The sequence below is a fragment of the Schistocerca serialis genome, chromosome 7 (genome assembly GCF_023864345.2).
Source record: "Schistocerca serialis cubense isolate TAMUIC-IGC-003099 chromosome 7, iqSchSeri2.2, whole genome shotgun sequence".
Classification (NCBI taxonomy): domain Eukaryota; kingdom Metazoa; phylum Arthropoda; class Insecta; order Orthoptera; family Acrididae; genus Schistocerca; species Schistocerca serialis.
The window spans coordinates 351,601,729-351,608,528 of NC_064644.1; positions in this window are offsets into that span (position 1 = coordinate 351,601,729).

The window sequence follows — 6,800 nt, forward strand, 5'->3', positions numbered from 1 at the left end:
GCTGGCACAGATACAACAATTTCTACTGCAAAAAAATATTTCTTTACCTATGACAGATCAAACAGAATGTACTGAAAGAATTAACAGCTTTGTAAATTGTTTGTAGTATTATACTTTTCTAAACTGGAAATGACATGTTACATGAAGTGACATAGGTTACATTAGTAAAGAAAGCAGTTGAGTCATAGTAGTTGTGGATTTGTTCTCGTCTTGATTTTAACAAATATTGCATATTTCATCAAGTAGCAAATTTTTTTAAGCAACAAAATGAAATATAAAACATACAGCATGAAGATACTTGAGGAGACGTTATTGGTGATGGGTTCAGCAAGAATCCACCATAGTGGCTGAGTTAATTGATGTTTATTGGTTTAACATTTAAAGACATTGAATGAAGATGAGGTATTTTGTTTTTGAGGTGCAGAATTCAAGGGAGCAACCAATACACCACTGACTCTAAGATGACTTGTATTTGCTTGTACATTACATTACTGGCCCATTAATGTGATGAACTAACTCAAAAATTTGGAGGCTGGAGAGCCCAGATATTTGTCAAGCTAGTGCAATTGCATGTTACTTGTAATGTGAAATCTTCATGTTGTAAGCTCTCAGTGAACCAAAAGTATTGAGATTATTTCTAACATAGAATCAACACTTATGATATTTCAATTAGATTTTATGAGTGATACACAGCAACAATATTCTTAGTATTAGTTTGTCACTCTGCTTAACTTCCTTGCATGACTAAATTTACTACCAACTCCATGCTTCACACATTTCTCAGGCTCACAGTGTAACAAACATTTTTTGTGAACTGAAAAATGTTTGCATTTGGTAAGCTTGACAAATGTGCAAAGCACTCATGTTGCTTATACCATGCCAGGAGCTGGTCAGTGAATGAGAGTTGCAAAATTTAATAGTGACAATCACACACTGGATACACCAATAACTGAGGTCATAAACCATATTTTGTTTTGGAAGTGGCCGACCATATAGTCTGTAAGCATTGTTACTGTTGCAAACAGTGTGTCAGGCAACCGTAGTGTGTGGATGTCATCATGTGAATTTCTGCAAATTTTAATCAACACAGACACAAAGAGTCTACAAAATTTTGTGATCTACACTTGAAATAAATTTACACTGTTATAACAACTTAAATGGTTCTGCATGGAGAACTACAGCGATTTGAAGGTTGCAAGTGATCCCACTGATTGCCACGAATGATGTACAGAATTCTCTTTGCTAATAAGTTTTTCATCCTATCACAATCTGATATTAACCATGGTAGCTCTGTTAATAGGCTGCCAGTGTGGAACTAAGTCAAAAGCTTAGCCAAATTTGTTCACTGTCTTAGTAGTTGTTGTTGTGGTCTTCAGTCCTGAGACTGGTTTGATGCAGCTCTCCATGCTACTGTAACCTGTGCAAGCTTCTTCATCTCCCAGTACCTACTGCACCCTACATCCTTCTGAATCTGCTTAGTGTATCCATCTTTGGCCTCCCTTTACGATTTTTACCCATCACGTTGCCCTCCAGTACTAAATTGGTGATCCCTTGATGCCTCAGAACATGTCCTACCAACCGATCCCTTCTTCTAGTCAAGTTGTGCCACAAACTCCTTTTCTCCCCAATTCTATTCAATACCTCCTCATTAGTTATGTGATCTACTCATCTAATCTTCAGCATTTCAAAAGCTTCTATTCTCTTCTTGTCTAAACTATTTATCGTCCATGTTTCACTTCCATACTTGGCTACAATCCATACATATACTTTCAGAAACGACTTCCTGACACTTAATTCAATACTCGATGTTAACAAATTTCTCTTCTTCAGAAACGCTTTCCTTGCCATTGCCAGTCTACATTTTATATCCTCTCTACTTCGACCATCATCAGTTATTTTGCTCCCCAAATAGCAAAACTCCTTTACTACTTTAAGTGTGTCATTTCCTAATCTAATTCCCTCAGCATCACCCGACTTAATTCGACTACATTCCATTATCCTCATTTTGCTTTTGTTGACGTTCCTCTTATATCCTCCTTTCAAGACACTGTCCATTCTGTTCAACTGCTCTTCCGGTCCTTTGCTGTCTCTGACAGAATTACAATGTCATCGGTGAACCTCAAAGTTTTTATTTCTTCTCCATGGATTTTAATGCCTACTCCGAACTTTTCTTTTGTTTCCTTTACTGCTTGCTCAATATTCAGATTGAATAGCATCGGGGATAGGCTACAACCCTGACTCACTCCCTTCCCAACCACTGCTTCCCTTTAATGTCCCTCGACTCTTATAACGGCCATCTGGTTTCTGTACAGATTGTAAATAGCCTTTTGCTCCCTGTATTTTACCCCTGCCACCTTCAGAATTTGAAAGAGAGTATTCCAGTCAACAGTGTCAAAAGCTTTCTCTAAGTTCACAAATGCTAGAAACATAGGTTTGCCTATCCTTAATCTTTCTTCTAAGGTAAGTGGTAGGGTCAGTATTGCCTCACGTGTTCCAACATTTCAACAGAATCCAAACTGGTTTTCCCCGAGGTCGGCTTCTACCAGTTTTTCCATTCGTTTGTAAATAATTCGCGTTAGTATTTTGCAGCTATGACTTATTAAACTGATAGTTTGATTATTTTCACATCTGTCAACACCTGCTTTCTTTAGGATTGGAATTATTATATTCTTCTTGAGGTCTTAGTCACACATTTAATTCATTAAAAAGCTTTGTAAAATGTGTCCCACTTTTAAGGATCCCTGGGAAAAGTGTTATAAAAATCTTCAAAGATGGTACAAAATCAAATATTTACATGATACACCTTTATGGTTGAGAAATCAAGATACATTACTGAAAGTGATCACCCTACCACCCTCCTACATACACATTACAAAATGGCACCGTATGCTCATGAATGTCGCTGCAAGGATATTGGATGTGAATGGCTGGATTTCACGGCAGATGTTCTCACGTAACTTGTCGATGGTGTGTGCTTTGTTCTTGTACACACTACCTAAAGGGTAAACCACAGAGAAAATTCAGCGGGGTCAAGCCAGGTGACACAAGGGGCCATTATCCTTTCTTAATCACTTCCATCGCAGCCATCTCACTTTACACAAGTGACATGTTGCCCCATCTTGCTGGTAGAAGCTAAGTGTCAGTCCCTCGTCATCCAACTGGTACACAAATTCATGAAACAATATCTGGTGCACTCCATCGGTGACAGCAGTGTCAAAAAATGGCCCAATGATACATTACTGTGATAATACATAAAACACACCCATCTTCAATGAATGAAGGGGTTCCTCGATGACTGCATCCTGACTGTCACTAATTCACAGATGTGTTTTGTTAGTTCATGTACCCTGACAAGTGGAACCCCGCTTCATCACTGTAGCATGTGTACTGCAATATTCCTGGTCTTTCAGCAATAAATCACTACAGCCAATGGCAGTATGTTAGGCTTTTGCCATAGTCAGTTTGTATCAGTTTAAAAACAATTGTAAACTTGTAGGAATACAGGCCAGCTTTCATAGGAGCTCTGTGACGCATGCCTCACTGAAGTAAAGATTCCTACAATAATGAGACTTTGTGGGTGATGCCACTAATTGTGTCTTTACCTTACTTTCTTCTCATGCCTGCGAGCACCTCTCACAGTGCACATCTAACAATGTCCCCCTCATCTCCACCTTCATCACCAAGCCTTGAATGCAGTGCTTAGATGGTTTATGTCCACCACTGAAACAAAATACTACAAAAAGTAAGCCAGGCTAAACTGAAACACCATGTACACACATAGCTTGCATAACCTCATTGTTGCTACATTTCATAGGTGCTGCCACATCGAAAAGTTACATGAAAACATTTGCTGTGAATTCAATACTCTGGCAGCAACATTCATGAACATGCAGCACCGTGTCGAACTGTATATGCAGGTGGGGGGAGGTCACTTCCACCACCCCTTGTAATTCACCTCCATTTCTCAACCATGAAGGTATCTTGTGTACAAATTTGGTTTCATATCTGCTTTTATTACAAATTTTATAACAATTTCCCGGACCCCTTATGAGTGGGACATCCTGTAGTAGTAAGCTAGAAAATTATGCGATTGATGTAACTGTTGGATAGGATGTATATTTGGGAGAAATGTCAGTACTGCTGATAGACATGTACACAAATACGTACACAAGCCCAGCTTTAAAAAGCTAATAGTTTTTCACAGAGCACAAACTGATAGATTGGGGAAGGTTACAAACAAGGGCAAGACACCCAGCCCCCAGGCCAAGAGAGACCCATCTGTTAGGAGGGCAAACAGAGGCAAAGATGAAAATGTTAAGTTATAAAGAGTAAAGTTGTATAAACTGTTAGTATGAAGTATTAGATAAAACCATGATTATCATTGTGAGTACATTGGTACTAGCTGTGGTAGGTATATTTTACACAGTAGCCTGCAGTGGCTGATCCTGTCAATTAACGTATAATGAGACTAGTTCCACATCCTTGAAGCACTCAACCTCCCCCCCCCCCCCCCTTCCATCTTTTGTCTCCCACTGTCCTAATAACAGGTGAGCAACTTTCAGCCTGGTGGTGTCTGAGTGACCTGTCCTTCCTTTTTAACCTTCCCAAGAAAGGCACTATTAGTTCTGAAAGCTAGAACTGTGTATGTGCTTTTATATGTATCTATCAACAGTACTGACATCTCTCTGAAGGTCTGGAGAGAAATTCTGATTTGCAATTTTTTTTTAATTTTCTCTAGATAATTTCCCTTTTGATATAGCAATAATAAATTATTCTAACCCACAAATGTTACACTGTCCTCTAACTGAAGTTACATTGATCATGACAGGGGATGCTGACTTCTTGTTGTCCTAGTTCTGTCAAATATTGTCCAGCTGATCATCACTTGGGGCCCACATATGGATATACAGAACAGTTGACTACAGCACAGCTTACTATATCAACTGAAAAACATCTCTATCACAAAAATGGAGCATGTTAATAAACGTATTGTAAGTTTCCAGAATGAATTTTCACTCTGCTACAGAGAATGCACTTACCTAAAGCTGCCTGGCAGATGAAGTTATTGCCCAAATAATTTTTTTGTGTAGTATCAATTTTCTGTCTTTCAAAACTGACTCGACAAAAGCAAAGCTTCCCAAGTACCTGCAATCACATTGCATTTACCCCTATAACTATATATGCAGTTGCATGTCACAGGTACTGTCTCAGATGCTTGCTGATGCTATATAGCACATATTTTTATCACAACTGATAACTTTTCATGTGGTGGTGGTGTAATCATCACTGGTTTCATGTGGCTCTCCATGCTGTGCAAGCCTCTTCATCTCTGCAATGTGCATCCATCTGAACCTGCTTTAAATAGAAAGCCACGGTCACCCTCTACAATTTTTGCCTCCACACCTTCCCTCACTACCAAATTTCTTGATGGACCAGAATGTGTACTATCAACTGAACTCTTCTTTTAATCAACGTGGGTCATAAATTTCTTTTCTCCTCAATTTAATTCAGTAATTCTTCATTACTTACTAATCTATTCATCTAACCTTCAGCATTCTCCTGCAGCACCATATTTCAATAGTTTCTGTTGTTATCACATACACTTCACTTTCAAAAATGCTACTTAATTACCTTCAGAAAAGAGCTCGAGCATGCAAATTTATATTCAACATTAACAAATTTCTCTTTTTCAGAAACATTTTTCTTGCTATGCTCAGTCTGCATTTTATATCATCTCTGCTTCAGTCATCACCAGTTATTTTGCAGTCCAAATATTGCTAACCCATCTATTACCTTCAGTTTCTCTTTTTATAAATTAATTCCCTCGCTGCGTCCTGTACTGATGTGATTACATTCCATTACCTTTTCTGATTCCATTACCTTTTCTGATATTCATCTTGTAAAATCTTTTTCAAAACATCATCTATGCCATTCAAATGTGTCTCCAAGTCTGTAGCTCCCTGTGACAAAATTGCAGTCTTCAGCAAACATCAAAGCTTTTTGTTCCTCTCCATGAACTTTATTTTTCTTTTCATAGTGCTCCATATATTTCTTTATTGTTAGCTCAATACACAGATAGGCTGCAACCCTATCTCACTCCCTTCTCAACCACTGCCAGCCTATCACATCCTTTAACACTTTATAACTCGTCTGGTTTCTGTACATACTGCAGATAACCTTTCGTCTGAATTTTAGCCTTGCTTTCCTCAAAATTTCAAAAAGTGTATTCCAGTCAACACTGTCAAAAAAAATTCTAGCTCTACGAACATACATTTACCTTCCACAAAGGCTGCAAATAACAACTTTTCTTCTTAATGATTAGTTATCCGATCTTGACTGTTTTACTTAAACAGAAATAATTAAATTCATATAAAATTATGATCACTGGAAAGTAAGTAAGACGCTCTCTCGCCAGCCTCCAACAGCGTACAACACACACAAACAATTTGCGCTTCCAGTTATTTTCATTCTGTTGCTTATTTCTCAGTTCAACTATTCATTTAATTAATTATAAACAGGGAGCAAAACACTTCAAGTGATTTGAATATTATCATCTCTCCATTACAGCTCATCTAGAATATGGCAAAATAAATTTATATTTCTTTTATAAAATATATTATAATAGGTGTTTTAACAATATCTGTAGATAACATCTGAGTTGTCATATACCAAATACAGCTTCAGTTATACATCAAAATTATTCCATAATATTTGTAACTAACCACACCTTGCTGAATGACATATAAATGAGGAAGGGATGAAGTAAAATCTATTAAAAAAATTCCAAACAAACAACAACA